The sequence below is a fragment of the Desmodus rotundus genome, chromosome 5 (genome assembly GCF_022682495.2).
Source record: "Desmodus rotundus isolate HL8 chromosome 5, HLdesRot8A.1, whole genome shotgun sequence".
NCBI classification, from domain to species: Eukaryota; Metazoa; Chordata; class Mammalia; order Chiroptera; family Phyllostomidae; genus Desmodus; species Desmodus rotundus.
Window position 1 is genome coordinate 33920026 of NC_071391.1, and position 13884 is coordinate 33933909.

The 13884-nt window shown below is 43.1% G+C and overlaps 1 protein-coding gene across 5 annotated transcripts in view; it reads left to right on the top strand.

Annotated features, from left to right (window-relative positions):
- Nucleotides 1–2594: 2594 nt before the first annotated feature.
- SOX6 (SRY-box transcription factor 6) overlaps nucleotides 2595–13884 on the top strand; it is a 597341-nt gene continuing 586051 nt past the window's right edge. For 2 of the 5 annotated variants that reach the window (XM_053924605.2, XM_045194160.3), the window contains exon 1: nucleotides 2595–2893. The gene's annotated coding sequence lies outside the window, so the exon portion shown is untranslated. Of the gene's footprint in view, nucleotides 2894–4531; nucleotides 4721–13884 lie in introns of those variants that run through there. The other 3 variants (XM_053924606.2, XM_045194159.3, XM_024558829.4) reach the window with 2 other exon arrangements.

Below are 13884 nucleotides of genomic sequence, written 5' to 3' on the forward strand. Positions count from 1 at the left end.
TTATCCATATAATTCACTGGAACTGATTTATTGTTGTAAAGGTATGACTACTTTTTCTTTGGTAGTTTGTGTGTCTTGTTACTTATAATAATTTTCATCCATAAACTCCATAATCCACATGGCCTCCAGAACATTGCCACCTACGTAAGCCAAGAATCTCTTATGTCAATTGCTTTTTCTTTTTTCCTTTCAATTCCTCCTCCCGCATCTTTTAACATACATTACTCTTCTCTCATTTACTGAGCTACTATTAAGCGGCATGTTTTCATCATTTCTGCTTCCTGCACCTCTTTCTTTCCTCCACTCCTCTTTTTTCATTTTTCTTCATCCTTCTTACTATTCATCTAATATTCACCCTTCTTTCCTTCTTTCGGGTCTGCTTTAGCCCCTGTCCTTCCCCTTCTCTGTATCTCTCATGATTCACTTCTGTGGTCCAGGGCTATACCTCAGTACTTCTCAACCTCCAGCCCATTCTTCCTCTGTCACATAACTTTTTTCAAAGCACAAACTACCACCTGTACATTTTCCTCTGTGACTTTACCTTCTTCTCCCCCACCCCCTCACTTTGCTCTTTCTTTCTCCCCAGTCGTCTACCTTTTCCCCACTTCAGTTTGCCTTCCTCTTGACTCCTCCCAGCAACCCCGGTCCTAATAGCGCTCCTTGGGTCCTCTACTCCTCAGCCTCTCTCCCGCCTAATACTTGTCACCATTCCCCTCTGACCCCAGCTCTCCCTCTTCTTTGTCCTCTTCCAATTTCCTTCTAGTAGTCGCTTCGCTCTCTCTTCCCAGGAGCTTTCTACAATCCCAACCTCCGCTCTCGCCGGTCTCTGCCCTCTCTCTCCAGCTCTCTCGCCTGTTCCTCCCGCTCTCCCCTCCTTCTTCTTCCCTTGGCCCTCCCCCTCCCTCCCAGCTTCCCTGCCTGGCTCGCTGCCTCCCTCGCCTCTTGTCTCATCTTGCCTGTGTTGTCTGGGAGGGGAGCCCTGCCTCCTCTCCCTCGCTCAGATCAATGCCCTGGCCACTCACTTTCTGATGTTGCACGACGGGAAATGCTTTGAATACTTACGACATGGCCGCTCACACTGATTGCCAAGATTGACAGCACTAACCATCGCCTTCACTTGTTTCAAGGGGGAAACCCCTAGTCTACCCGCTCTGCGCGCACCGCCTGGCTCCGGGCGGCAAACTTCTGCGGGTCAGCGCTCCCCCGCCCGGGGCGGGACACCCCCGCAGACTCCAGTTAACGGGCTGCGCCTGCCGCGGCTCTGGGGGGGTTCTGCTCTCTCGCTCCCGGGGCTGTGCTAATTGACCTAGCATCGACCCCCCTTCCTTAAGAGATTTTTTTTATTTGTATCTTTCCCTTTTTCTTTAATGCCATTTAATCCCGCGGCGCAGCGCACAAGGAGCCCTCCCGCACGGTACCATCCTGGAGCCCGCCCAGGTAACCGGGACGGAGCGAGCGATCCGGAGAGCGAGGGAGGTCGAGCGAGAGCGCGCGGCCCGTTTGTGAGCTACCTGTTGGGGAGCCGGAGGGGCAGGGGCGGGAACTACGGGCCGGGCCGCCGTCCCTCCGTGCCTGTGCCCCTGCCTTTCCCGGCAGCTGCAGGGTTAGTTTGCCTGAGCTGGGGCCGAGGGGCTGGGGCAGGACCCGCGGCGGGGCTGGAGCAGAGCGCGCGAGCCCTGCCAGGGCGCGGGGTCCCGGGAGCCGCGGCCGCCGGTCCGGGCGGGCTTCCTCGCCGGGCTGGGAGGGGAAGGAGGAGGAGGAGCGGGGGGAGGGCGCTGCGCGGGGCCGGCGCAGAGGGAGGGTAGAGTCTGAGCGAGGGGCCCGAGCGCCTGCCGCTCGCGGGTGGACGCGCGGAGCCCGAGGATGCGTCCCGCGCTCGGAGAGTTGTGCCTTGTTCCGGAGGCGGTGACAGACCCGAGTGGTGGGCTCCTGGTTTTCTCGCCACCTCCCCCAAACCCCGAAAACCACTCCGAGAAAACTCGTGTTGTAGCTGCAGATAACTTGTGCGTAGGACACTAAGGCAGAAAGGGCGGGGAAGTGAGACAGACCACGCAACCGGTGACAACAGAAAGCTGTTATCGCCATCCTAAGCATTCGTCCGGAACTCTGTCCGCCCTCTCGGCCCACCTTGTTCCTCCTCCTCGGCCTCCCCGTGTAGGTGTTATAGTCTGTTTCCCTGGGAATGGCAGGAAAAAGAAGTCAGGTGGCTTAGAGAGTGCATTTTTAGGTCTCCGTGAAGTTTGAGGTAGGTATCTCATTGAAGTTTGCGCAAGTGTGTGATGTAAGAAGCTTGTGTGCCTGCGTGTGTAGTTCCCTCTCTCTCTCTCTCTCTCTCTCTCGCAGCATGTGCGTGTGTGCTCTTTGGGGGGGCGCTCAGAGGGGACCGCTGGGTGGTGATGCCCTTTGCTCCCACAAGAGGGCAGCATCCTGAGGGCTTTGTGAGCGCTGGATCTCTCGTTAGCGCGGCAGCCTTGGGTTTAGAGAAAGTTACACCGAAACTTTCAAACTGATATCTCATCTTATTTTGTGATATTAAAAAAGAAAGACAGAGAGAAAGAAGAAAAAAGACAAATGGATAAAGAAGAGAGAGAAAAAGACAAAAGCAGGCAGCCAGTCTACCTCGGGAGAGTCCCAGTCACACCAAGACTTGGGGGAGGGCTGTTTTAATTGTGGGTTTGGCCGACTGACGACTGGAGTGCCCTCCTCGGCTGTCTTAAGTTGTAGCCGGAGGTCATGTAAATCGACCTTAAAAGAATGCATAAGCCATAAATTAAAATAAACCCTCACCCAAGGGCTGATCCATAAGTAGACAATATCCAACCTGGACAAAACGAGCTTTGCTTACGAGCCGACCTAAACCGCATCCCCCCAAAGAATAGAGACTAAATGCAAAGTAAGTTTCCCAGCGACTATTTTGTTTTCTTGAAAAGTGTTGGGTTGGTTCGCCGTGTGACTGACTGCGAAGGCGCAGTTTTCCGGAGCGCTTCAGTGTAAGCCAGGCGCCGAGTGCGGGAGGTGGGGAGGACCCGCGGGTTTCTGGGCTTCTGAACGCTACCCCCACCCCACCCCCATTTCGGTTTGGAAACTTCGGCTGTTGTGGGGTTGCCGCTGGGCGAGGGCGGGCGCGAGGCGAGGGTCTCCGCAGCGCTCTCCGCCGGGGCGCAGTTTCCCGGGAGGAGTTCGTCGAGAAAACCCGGGTCGCTAGAAAACGCTTCCTCCTCCCGCGTTCACCCCGCTGCCGCGGTGCCGCAACTTTCCCGGGACCCCGCGCGAGTCGCTTCTGGTGCCCTCCGCTCTCTACCGTCCTCTCCTCTCCCCTTATTTTTGAACATGACTTTTTATGATCTCTTTAGGAATAAACAAACCGCTTTCCAAGACAATCCGAAACTCAAGTGCTAATCTGTGGTCCTGTTTGCCCGGGACTCTGGGGCAGTGGTGCCGGGCCGGCGGGGGCGTGCGTTACAGGCCGCCCAGCCCTGCGGGGCGCGGGCTCGGCCTGGGAGTCCCGGGGCCCCGCGCACAGTCGCCGGCACTTCTCTGTCCCGCGCCCTCCCCACCCCGCGTCCCGCAGCCCCGCCGGCGCCCCCTGTCCCTCTCGGCGCCCGGCCCGGGCCGGTCCCCCGCGGCACTCTCAGCAGACCCACCGAGATCCGCCGCTCTGAGGCCGGCGCAGGCCCGGGGGCGGTGCTGCCACTCGCCCGAGCCGGGCCGCTCTCGGGGGAGCTGCTTTTTTCTTCCTCCCTTAAAGGGCTGGTCGGGAAGGGAAGGGGCCTGTGCAGAGCCTGCTGGGGTTGTGCGCGGGCGCCGGCAGGAGCGGCCCGCAGCTGTGGCGGACAGATTAGCTCCGTTTCCCGGGCGCTCCGCGGAGCTTTAAGATAAAAAGAGAATTGGTGTGTTCAGAGCAGATAAAAGGTGGTTGTTGCCGGCGTGTTTGGAGTTTTATTTAAGCTCTCGTAGGCTGACCAAATTTGAATACGTTTGTTCGTATGGATCGCCAGATACTGAATGCTGCCCCTATTTGGGGACTAAAAATAAGTCTACGACTCTGCTGGCGGGGCTGGACTGTGAGCGAGATGGGCTGTTCCCGGCCGCTCCTGTGAGTCTGACCTCCTCTGAGGGCCGTGCTTGAAGTTTCGGGCTGGAGGTGGCCCGAAGCGCTGCGGCGGCAAACTGGGCCGGGCTCCGGACCTCCTGCCGCACTGTCAGTGGGGCCCTCGGATGACGTCCGTGTCCCGGGCGCTTGACCCCGGCGCGCACTCCAGGGGCCGGCCCTTCGCCCCGGCTGGGCGGCCCGGCCAACGACGCAGCGGAGCCTGGATGCGAGAGTGCCCCTTCCCCCCCGCCTCCCCAGGGTCCCCTCTCTTCTGCCCTTTATAGTCACATGCCCAGGTCCCGGCTCGCGAGGAGAAGAGACACAGCCCCGCCCAGTCTGTTTCTAGGAGGTGGGTTTGGTGAATAAAAAGGTCAAGTGGTCGGGTCCGCAAGCTGGTCCATGGCGAAGGGGGGCCTGGACGGACACCTGGCAAGGACCGCCCCGCCTATCCCCCCCCCAACCCTGGCGGGTCCGCCCGCCCACGGCTGGCCTCCTCAGGCCACATTCTTTTGCTAAGTGTGAGAGGCTGTGGGAAAAGCAATCCCAAACCGGCCAAGAGCTGGCGAAGCTGATCCCGCGATGGCATTTTGTTTTGAACAGTTGCTTGGGTTGACGTTTCCTCATAAGGTAAGGTGTCACTGGACAGTCGGCTGCCCAAATGCCACAAGTATAATTAGCTTGCGCACTCAGCACCTCGTCCCTGAGGCCCGAGGCCCGTAGGCACGGGCTTGGCCGACCTGGTCCACTCAGCTCGGTTCTGGGCTGCTGGATTCCCAAGAAGGGTGGAAACGGCCAGGACAGCCCTGGGAGGCTCTTGCACTCGGGAAGACTGTGACAGTGTAGCCTTGTCTTTGATTTATCTCTCCCCTTTCCAGTTCCTCAGCTCTTTTTGTTTTTTGGTTGACGAGGAACTACAGGTTAGAGGGGTAAAGCGGACACCAGCGGCAGAGTGCAGACCGAGTGAGGAAAGAGGATGCAGTGTGAATCTGGCAGTATACCTGCTCTCCACACCCGCCCGGGGCGGGGGAGATGTTAGTGCCCCTGTCTGCACGAATCCTGTTGGACCCGTCCGGGCTGGGCACGGTATCCGTGCTAGGGGAGGGGCTTCAGCTTCTAGTCTGGATCGTTCACCTGTCTGTGAGATTCCTTCCACCCCCACCCCAGAGGTCGCTCAACAAATTAGTGTCTGTGTCCTGATTGCAGCTACTGTTTTCCCCCTCCAGGCCTAGCCGCTTGGGGCTGCTAGTGTTCACTGTGGGGTGAGCCTGGACCGATCTGCCGGCTCGTGCTGTCTCTTGTTCAGTTCTTAGGAGCAGTGCCTTGCCCTCTCTATCTGTACCCAGATTGGTGCTTGAGCTTCTTACCTAGTTTCTCAGACCCCAGTCTCAGGTCAGCTTTTGCCTGTACTCTCTGGTGGAAACCAGATTTCTGCAGCCATGAACATGACCTTCCCTCTGTCACCCTGTGCAGTCACCATGGAATTCAACACTCAGTACTAGGCACTTTAATCAGTTTCCCTCCTCCCCTTGTGTCTACACTGCTCAGACGTATCTGATATCTACTAGAAGATTCTCTTTACTTTAAAACAAGCAAGCAAGCAAGCAAGCAACATCTTAAACCATACATAAGTTGAGTGGGATAGAGTTAGCTTTGCTATGGCAGCAGGAGTGCACCTTTCAGGTGGGAGGTGGAGACACGGTGTTATTTAGTTGCATTGGATTTTTATTGAACCAATGAAATATTTCATTTTCTTATAGTAGGAGAAAGTTATGACTGAATTTTAAAACTCTACCAGACAATAAATGATGATTTGTATACTTTTGAGAGTATCTTTCAGAATATGCGTATGTGAGCACATGGGCAGTAGGCCTAATGACATATAGACTTTTTTCTCTTACATTTTCGAAAACCTCAAAACTCAAGACAGATTGTCCTTATCCTAAAACACAAAGAACAACAACTAACCCCAAAATAAAATCATTCAGACTCTGAAAGCAAGGAAGTGTGCACCACCACACTTATCAGATCTAGTTCATGACCAAAGGCAGTGAGTGACCATGGTCTAGACAAATGCTAGGTCATTAATTGCCTAGGCAAACTGACATCCTCTGTTGCTATTCCCATGCACTCTACCAACACCTCCTTTCTCAACTGCTCTTCCGCCATATCTTATTATGTATAGTGGCAAAGTGAGATAGTTTTTAAAAATTGTTCATCCTATTTAGTGCTATTCTTAGTATTTGTTTTGGAAGTAACAAGAAGGAAACTTTTAAATGCAAAATGTATGAGCTTATTATTATAGAGCATGATAAAAATACTTACAACAATACATTATATAATTATAATACTCAACATTATACTATAAAGATAAAGATACAAAACATTAATCTATCAAAATGATCAATCTCTATACCTTAAACTGATTCTATAATGAATTCAGTAACAACTAGAAGAAATGACATTCACTAGGAATATTACATTGTCTGTTGGACATTTTTTCATTAGTAGCAGAAATCAACAGATATTTTTCTTAGGGAAAACACTTAAAATATGCTAATATATCTGGAAAATCCTTCTTTGTAAGGTTTTCAAATATTATATTCAGTACATAAATGAGACATTTAGGTGGCATTTTGCCTGTTTGTATTTGACTTTTTAAAAGGAATTATTGGGTTATTTGTCATTGATAAAATTGTTACACATATTCATCTTCTATTGAAGAAACTAGTAATGTTTTAAATAATTCTTTTCAATTAGCACAATCAGTAGTGGAATAAATGAGTTTTCTTTTAATAAATTTTGATATACATTGGTGTTAAGCCTTACTTTTAATATTTTCTATAGTTTTCAGTTTTGTTAGGTTATAAATCTCTAAGCTTGAAAGAATTCTTTTGTTAGTAAGAGAATTCATATATACATATTTTACTACTTACAAACAGCATTCTCTAAAAGTGCAGTACAATACAACTAAAATTTTGGTTGATATAAGAGCTGTTTGTTTAAATATAGTTTAGGGGTACACATATATATCAATTGATGTTTTTGAAGTCAAGTGAAACATTCCATCAAGCTAATGTGTCTGAGAGTATCATATCAGGCACAGACAGGTACTAGAAATGATAAAACACAGATAACATACAGCAAGATGATTTGCAGATGGGACGTATTATCTGCTCTCATGAGGTTAGATGGGTCATATTACTGGTTTAAAAAAATTAATCTAGGTTATTTCAGAATTATCAAGTTATGTAGGTATATGAGATTTAATGAAAAGAGATTTTATTATAGAAACTTGCTAAAACATGAACAAATATTCATTGCTTTTTATAGGAAGAATAGACTTTGTATTTAGATTGCTTCTTGTTTAAGATATATGGCTCTCCCCTATTATATTTTTCCTAACAAGGAAAATAATGTATTTAACATTTTATGCCTTTATTCTAACTCCACATTTTCTACTGATTATACTCTGAATATCAACATACTTCAGTAAAAAAAAAAAAGCTGCCACTCCAGAATAGTCTATGAAAAGCAATTTTTATTAGCTGTAACCACATTCTAGATGTATAGCATATCCTTTGGGCTTGACGTTCTTCACCTGTGATTTGAAAACTAATTGTTTTGATAAGAGTTATATAAGAAACTTTCATCATTCTCTCATTACATATTCATTATTCATTTACAAAAAAGTTTTTATTTTTCCTGTTCTGTGGAAGAGGGTGAAAGCTTTTCAGTGAATTATTTTGTTTAGACATTTAGTCAAACTGAAAATAGGTTTAAACTTGTGTCATGGTTTTTGATAGAACTTTTCAAGTCTTAAGTACCGATCGTCATAATTTGTATAAAATATCAATTGAAGAATATGCATGGAGGTTGTAAGATGGAATATCATTTAAATATACTAAGGACTCTCCAACCTCCAAAAAAAGAGTGCTGGTCTGTTTTACCTGACATCTGTGGTAGTCTCAAAAAGGGAACATAAAACCCTAAAACCTCAGAGAAACAGTATCGATTCAATTCTTAACTGCAAATCCTTCATATCATTGCTCAAAATATCCAACTTTACACTAATATTAGCCATTCTTTTTATAGTGACACCATGCTTAGTAAAAAACTTCTAAGCACTGAGGTCAGGTGTAGAGATTGGATTCTAGTTTATTTTTTATGAATCAGATAAAGATTTCTGTGCATGAGACCATATGTGAAGATGAGAGAACAAGAACATTTCCATATCAAAGGCAATATATCTGAGGCTGCATGGTAATTAAAATGCAGTGGTTTGGACTCTGTGCACTAGCACTTAAACAGAGCATTGCCGGGACCTTGTGCATCATGCAAGCGGTTGCCTCTTGCATACTTCTTGAAATACACTTATAATTTTGTACAAACATTTATGCCAGTCCACACTTATCTGTGGATAATTTGTATTTCATCCAAACCATTCAAAGTAGAAGTTATTTTTTGAGCTACCCCCTCATTATGGCTTTTGTGCATCAACTATTTTTATTCCAGTTGTTTGTATTTCCTTTTACCAGAATGATGGCTTGTTTATATTCAGATTCTCTTCTTGTTCCTCTAAGACCCCTTATATGTCACTCATATTTTATATTCACTCAGAAAAACTCTCAGTTTTAGGAAAGATGTGAATTATTTTCTGAGGTTAATTGTAGATGCTGTAATCTATTATAAACTAATGAACTACATTTAAAAAATCAACTGCCTGGTTATTTCTACTATATAATGGTAATATATTTAGTAATCCTCACTAACTTGCACAGTATACAATATTGGAAGAATTCCTTTTTACAATATTTAAAGAATTCTGAAATGTTCTTTTTTATATTTTAATGGCATGAAAAAATGTGTAGTAGCATTCTCTTTCTTATTGCTTCAAGTGATAAGCAATTACTTGAAATCATTGAAATATTTATCTAAAGAGCTATCTCTTTCTATTTATAGGGAAATATTTGATGCAATTTATAAAGAATTGGTTACCATCTTAACCTGTAGTTTTTGGGAATAGAATAATGGAATAAGAACAATTTAACAATTGGTAGTTCAGTGTTGTATGTGTTTTAGAAAATTCTGCATCTTTGGTTGAATTTGCTGCTCTGTAATTTTCTAGATTTTCTATTTCTGTATTTGCACTCTATCTATGAGCATTCTGCTCTGGTGCATGTGGCAAGGAATTCACTGATCTATTTTATTTACCAAGCCCTCCTGCTCTATAAAGCTTTTAAAGATTTCTCTGGATTGAAACACCCATGTACTGAAGAAGCCTAATGTGATATAATGGAATTCTTTAACAGTTTTTGTGTTTGTAAACTGTTTTGGACCAAAATTCCTCGAATATTGACTTGATGCTTTTTATGATGACATATGCATAATAAGTATAAGGTAAATTCAAAGTACTTTAGATGATGTGCGTCTATGCAAACATTCTGTATTCTCTCATTTCAAGTTCTTCCTCGATCCCTTTCTTCTCCGAAAATCTCACAAGATAACCTTTGAAATGATCTATTATCCCCGCTACTTTCATAATTTGTTGTTTCTAGTCACCTCAGAGAGACTAATTGAATTGTCTATCTTGAATATATCCATTCAAATGCAAAAAGGGATTTTAGTGCTGTTTGTGATTTTGATTTTACTGAGCACAATCTATTTGCTTCTTTGAAAAGTAGTTCTTTAAAATCAGACAAAGAAAATTAAAGATGCTTTACCTTTTACCACTATGCAAGCATAATATGTAGAAAAAAGAAAATGCAACACATTTTTTTTTTAATGATAAGCATTGGTTTCAAGTGGAACTGATTCTGAGGCATGGTTGCAAATGTTTCCTTTTGTACTTTACAAACAGATCATTGGGCAATGTGATCGAGCCCTTACTAGGTTCTAGGTACCCTGAAGGGCATTTTCGAAGCCACAGTGTTTACTTTTTAAGAATTTTCTCTCCTATTGAAGATTTTAAATATTTGGTAGGTGGGAAAATTTAGGCACAGCTGTCATGGCGCTAAACAGGTCATTTGTAGAACTGTAGAAGAATACTCCTAAGAGAGAATAGTTCCTTGTTCTTTCTTTTTTGGGGGGGAGGATATCAAAGGGCAGGAATGTTGTTATTTTCTTAGAAATAATCTCTAGCTATCTCCATGGGCAATGAACCTTTTATGTAGAAGTCAGCAGCTCCATTCACCCCCCAATATATCCATGGTGTAATTCTTAACCCCCCATTTCTTTATCTCTAAAATGGGAGTAATAATAATATCTACACAATAGGGTTATTGTGAGGATTAAATTAGATAAATGAATGGAAATCACTGGGCTTGGCATAAAATAAATACTTAATATGTGTTATCTATTACTGTTGAAGTGGTACCATATTTAGAATTATAAGGATCTGACTTTCCATTTTAGCTTCACTACATACTTGCCATGTAATCTTTGGCAAATTACATAATCTGTTTCTTTTCCTCTTATATGAAATACAGACAGAAATACATGTTCCTTCCATTCTTTCCTAGAAAGGAGAATTCATCAGTAGTTTGATGAAGTAGTGACATAGGGTTTGGATGTCCAGCTCTCAAATTTGGGAAAATTCCAATTTAAAGAAATAGAAGAGCTTTTGAAAGTTCATTTCATTTGTCAACCTCTATCCTCCAAGTGTGTATTGATCATGCTATCTCCATTCTAATCAGTTAAGAAGCTCTCTTTATTCTGAAACCTGCAAAGAAGGAGATTTTATAATCTCCCTTGGTTATATGTTTCAATGATCAACACCAGGAAGTTCTTTATGCCAAATATAAACATTTTACTCTGCTTTCTGGCTTTCAAGAAAAAGTTGAGTCACATATTCTTAATTTGAAGATTTTATTTATTTATTTTTAAACAGAGGGGAAGGGAGGGTGAAAGAGAGGGAGAGAAACATTAATGTGTGCTTGCCTCTCACATGACCCCTACTGGGGACCTGGCCCACAACCCAGGCATGTGCCCTGACTGGGAATCCAACCAGCGACTCTGGTTCACAAGCCAGCACTCAATCCACTGAGCCACATCAGCCAGGGCCATATATTCTTAATTTGAACGATAGACCGAAATATGAGAAAACCAAAATTAACTTTCAATTTTTACTTCTTGAATCTTTCCTTTGAAATCTTATTTCCTAAATTAGTTTTGTGACCTTGAAAAAGTTATGTGATTCCTTTAAGTCTCAATTTCCTAGTTCTTAAATGCGGGTTGTTATAGAATTTATCAGGCAGGGTTATTGGGAAGATTAAGCTTGAAGGTACTGTATATGGAAGTGTGCAGAACAGTTCTGGAACAATTGTGTTAGGATGAATTGACAGTAGCCACGTCATCAGTAGTGGAGCCGTCATACTAAAGACCCTTAATTCCCTTAAGTTTGATAGAACTCAGTTTTCAAAGTGCTTTCATATTCATTGCCTCATTCAATAAAAGGTATGTAGGGCAGATAACCTCACCAGTCATATTGTCTAACTTCCTATTTGATATAAATAAATGTTTTAGTTGGGTTTTGCTTCAGGACAGTATTCATTACAAACAAAGCGTGTATGTCATAAATTAGGGCTGTTTTTTTTTTGCCTCCCCTTTTTTCCCCAGTCTCTTCTATATAATGTCAATGCTCATTTATTTTATCTTCCTACTTATTTCCAGAGCCAAAGCAATGCTGCATTTCCCATGTACCAATGTAAATGAATAATACCATGCTGATCAGAAGTGTTAAACATCCATCAGTTGTATATATGTCTTTGATTAATACAATTTGAAAATATTTAATTGTTACATAATAAATATGGCTAGGTGATAGGTAACAATCTTTCAAAATACGGGGTATGTAAGGGGGGATTAATAAAATGATCCTTGGCGGTGAAAAGATGGAGACCACTTAACTACATGATTTCAAAGATGAAAATACATGGTCCTAGTGAGGAGGTATGAGTGTAGGCAACTCTATGCAGTGTGCTAGTTGCTATAATGGAGATACCTATAAAAACACAAGTACCTGTGTCAGGGAGAGCTTCTAGCAGGAGGTGGCCTGTGACCTGTGACTTAAAAGATGATTAGGTATAGGTTGCTTGGGCCTATTCATAAAAAGCGTTAGACTTGGGGAAGACATTTGATAGTATTATTGACTATTTCGTAAGTCTGACACTGAAATGTCTCATATTTGTGTCTTTGTGACTCCAAAATGGCCATGTCTATCATGAACGTGGCCATAGGCTAGCAGCTTAACCGCTGCACTTCTCTTTCTTAGCTCAGTTTTGTGGTCAGGGGCATTGTGCATCATTTTCAGGTACAGAAGAATTTTTCAAACTATTGATTTCCTTCAACTATGTCAACTAAGTATCAAAATTAAAATAAGTGGTTATTAATATCTAAACTGATGATCAGGACTATGAGGTAGTAAAATCATATCTTATACTGGGAAGAACTTTTCTCCCCCTGTGAATGGGCAAGCATGGTCTTAGAGAAGGGGCAGTATTTGGAAATTTTTAGATCTGATTGTTATTTCTGAGTTTCCCTTATTTGTTACAAGTCTTTTAGGTGCCTCACATTTATAATTAAGTTTTTCCTACTGTAAAGTTGGCATATTGCATAACTTTGTTTTTTATTGAGGGGTGACATGAAAATAACCCTCAGAGTAATTCAGATTTTGGAAGAAATATAAATTATTATACACCGATGATGACAAAACAGTAGTAGTAGCAGAAGCAGTAGCAGCACAACAACCCTCTCTACTCTTTATAACTTCCAAAGAGGGATGCTAACTCTGTCCTTTTTAGGTTTGCCATCTGGCATCTCATGTTTTCTAATAACTTTTTGAGTGCTTTTTCTCTGAGCCCTCAAGCCTTCTTTTCATTTTCTGGTTTGGAAGTTTTCTGTTGTTCAATATTTGTTTCTCCAAATTAAAAACACCTTTTGAGAATTTGCAGTTTATATGACTTTGGGAATAACCACTTTCTGAAAAGTGGTTGGTGGTAACGTAGGTTGGAGAAGTTATGGCCCTAGTTTCTAATGGCCTTAACTCACTGTTCTCCTTGCTGCTGCTTTGGAGACTCTCAGTGTTGATAATGACATGAAAATGTGATGAAATCTCTGTGAAAAAGAAAGGCTCTGGAGCTGGGTAAAGGAGGGAAAAAGATATGCAAGTTCTATAAAACAGTTTAAAAACATCCCTTTAGCCATATTAAATTAGTGATGATGCTTTAAAGAATATTTTCCTTGAGGACTTTCAGTTGAGTTCTTTAATAAGATGCAAAAACCCAAGGAAAAAGAAAATAAAAATAAAAATAATATAGCAACTGAATGAAAGTTTAACTAACTTGGAACACAGCATATTAGTTAACTGAGTCTCAGGACCATTTTTTATTCTTGCGTTTGAAGATACAAATATACACTGGAGGAAAATTCGACTGTTTTAAAATTTCTTAGTTGTAGTCCTTTCCAAGTATAAAGATGAATATTGAAAATAAATACAGGGTGGGCAAAAGTAGGTCTGTGGTTGTGAGTACATGAAACAGTTCATTCTTTTATTATTTATTAATTATTGTATTATTTTCCATATGAACAACTGTGAACCTACTTTTTCCCCACCCAGTATATTGAAGTTTAAACAAGAATTTTAATCTTGGAACATGTAAACTGTATGAATATTTAATTTTTATTTTTAATATAATATCCTAAGGTATTATTAAAGGAAATTTTCAGCTTTTCTGAGGTTAGAATCTTTATTTTAATTTAATTTAATTTTTTTAAATCCTCACCTGAGGACATGC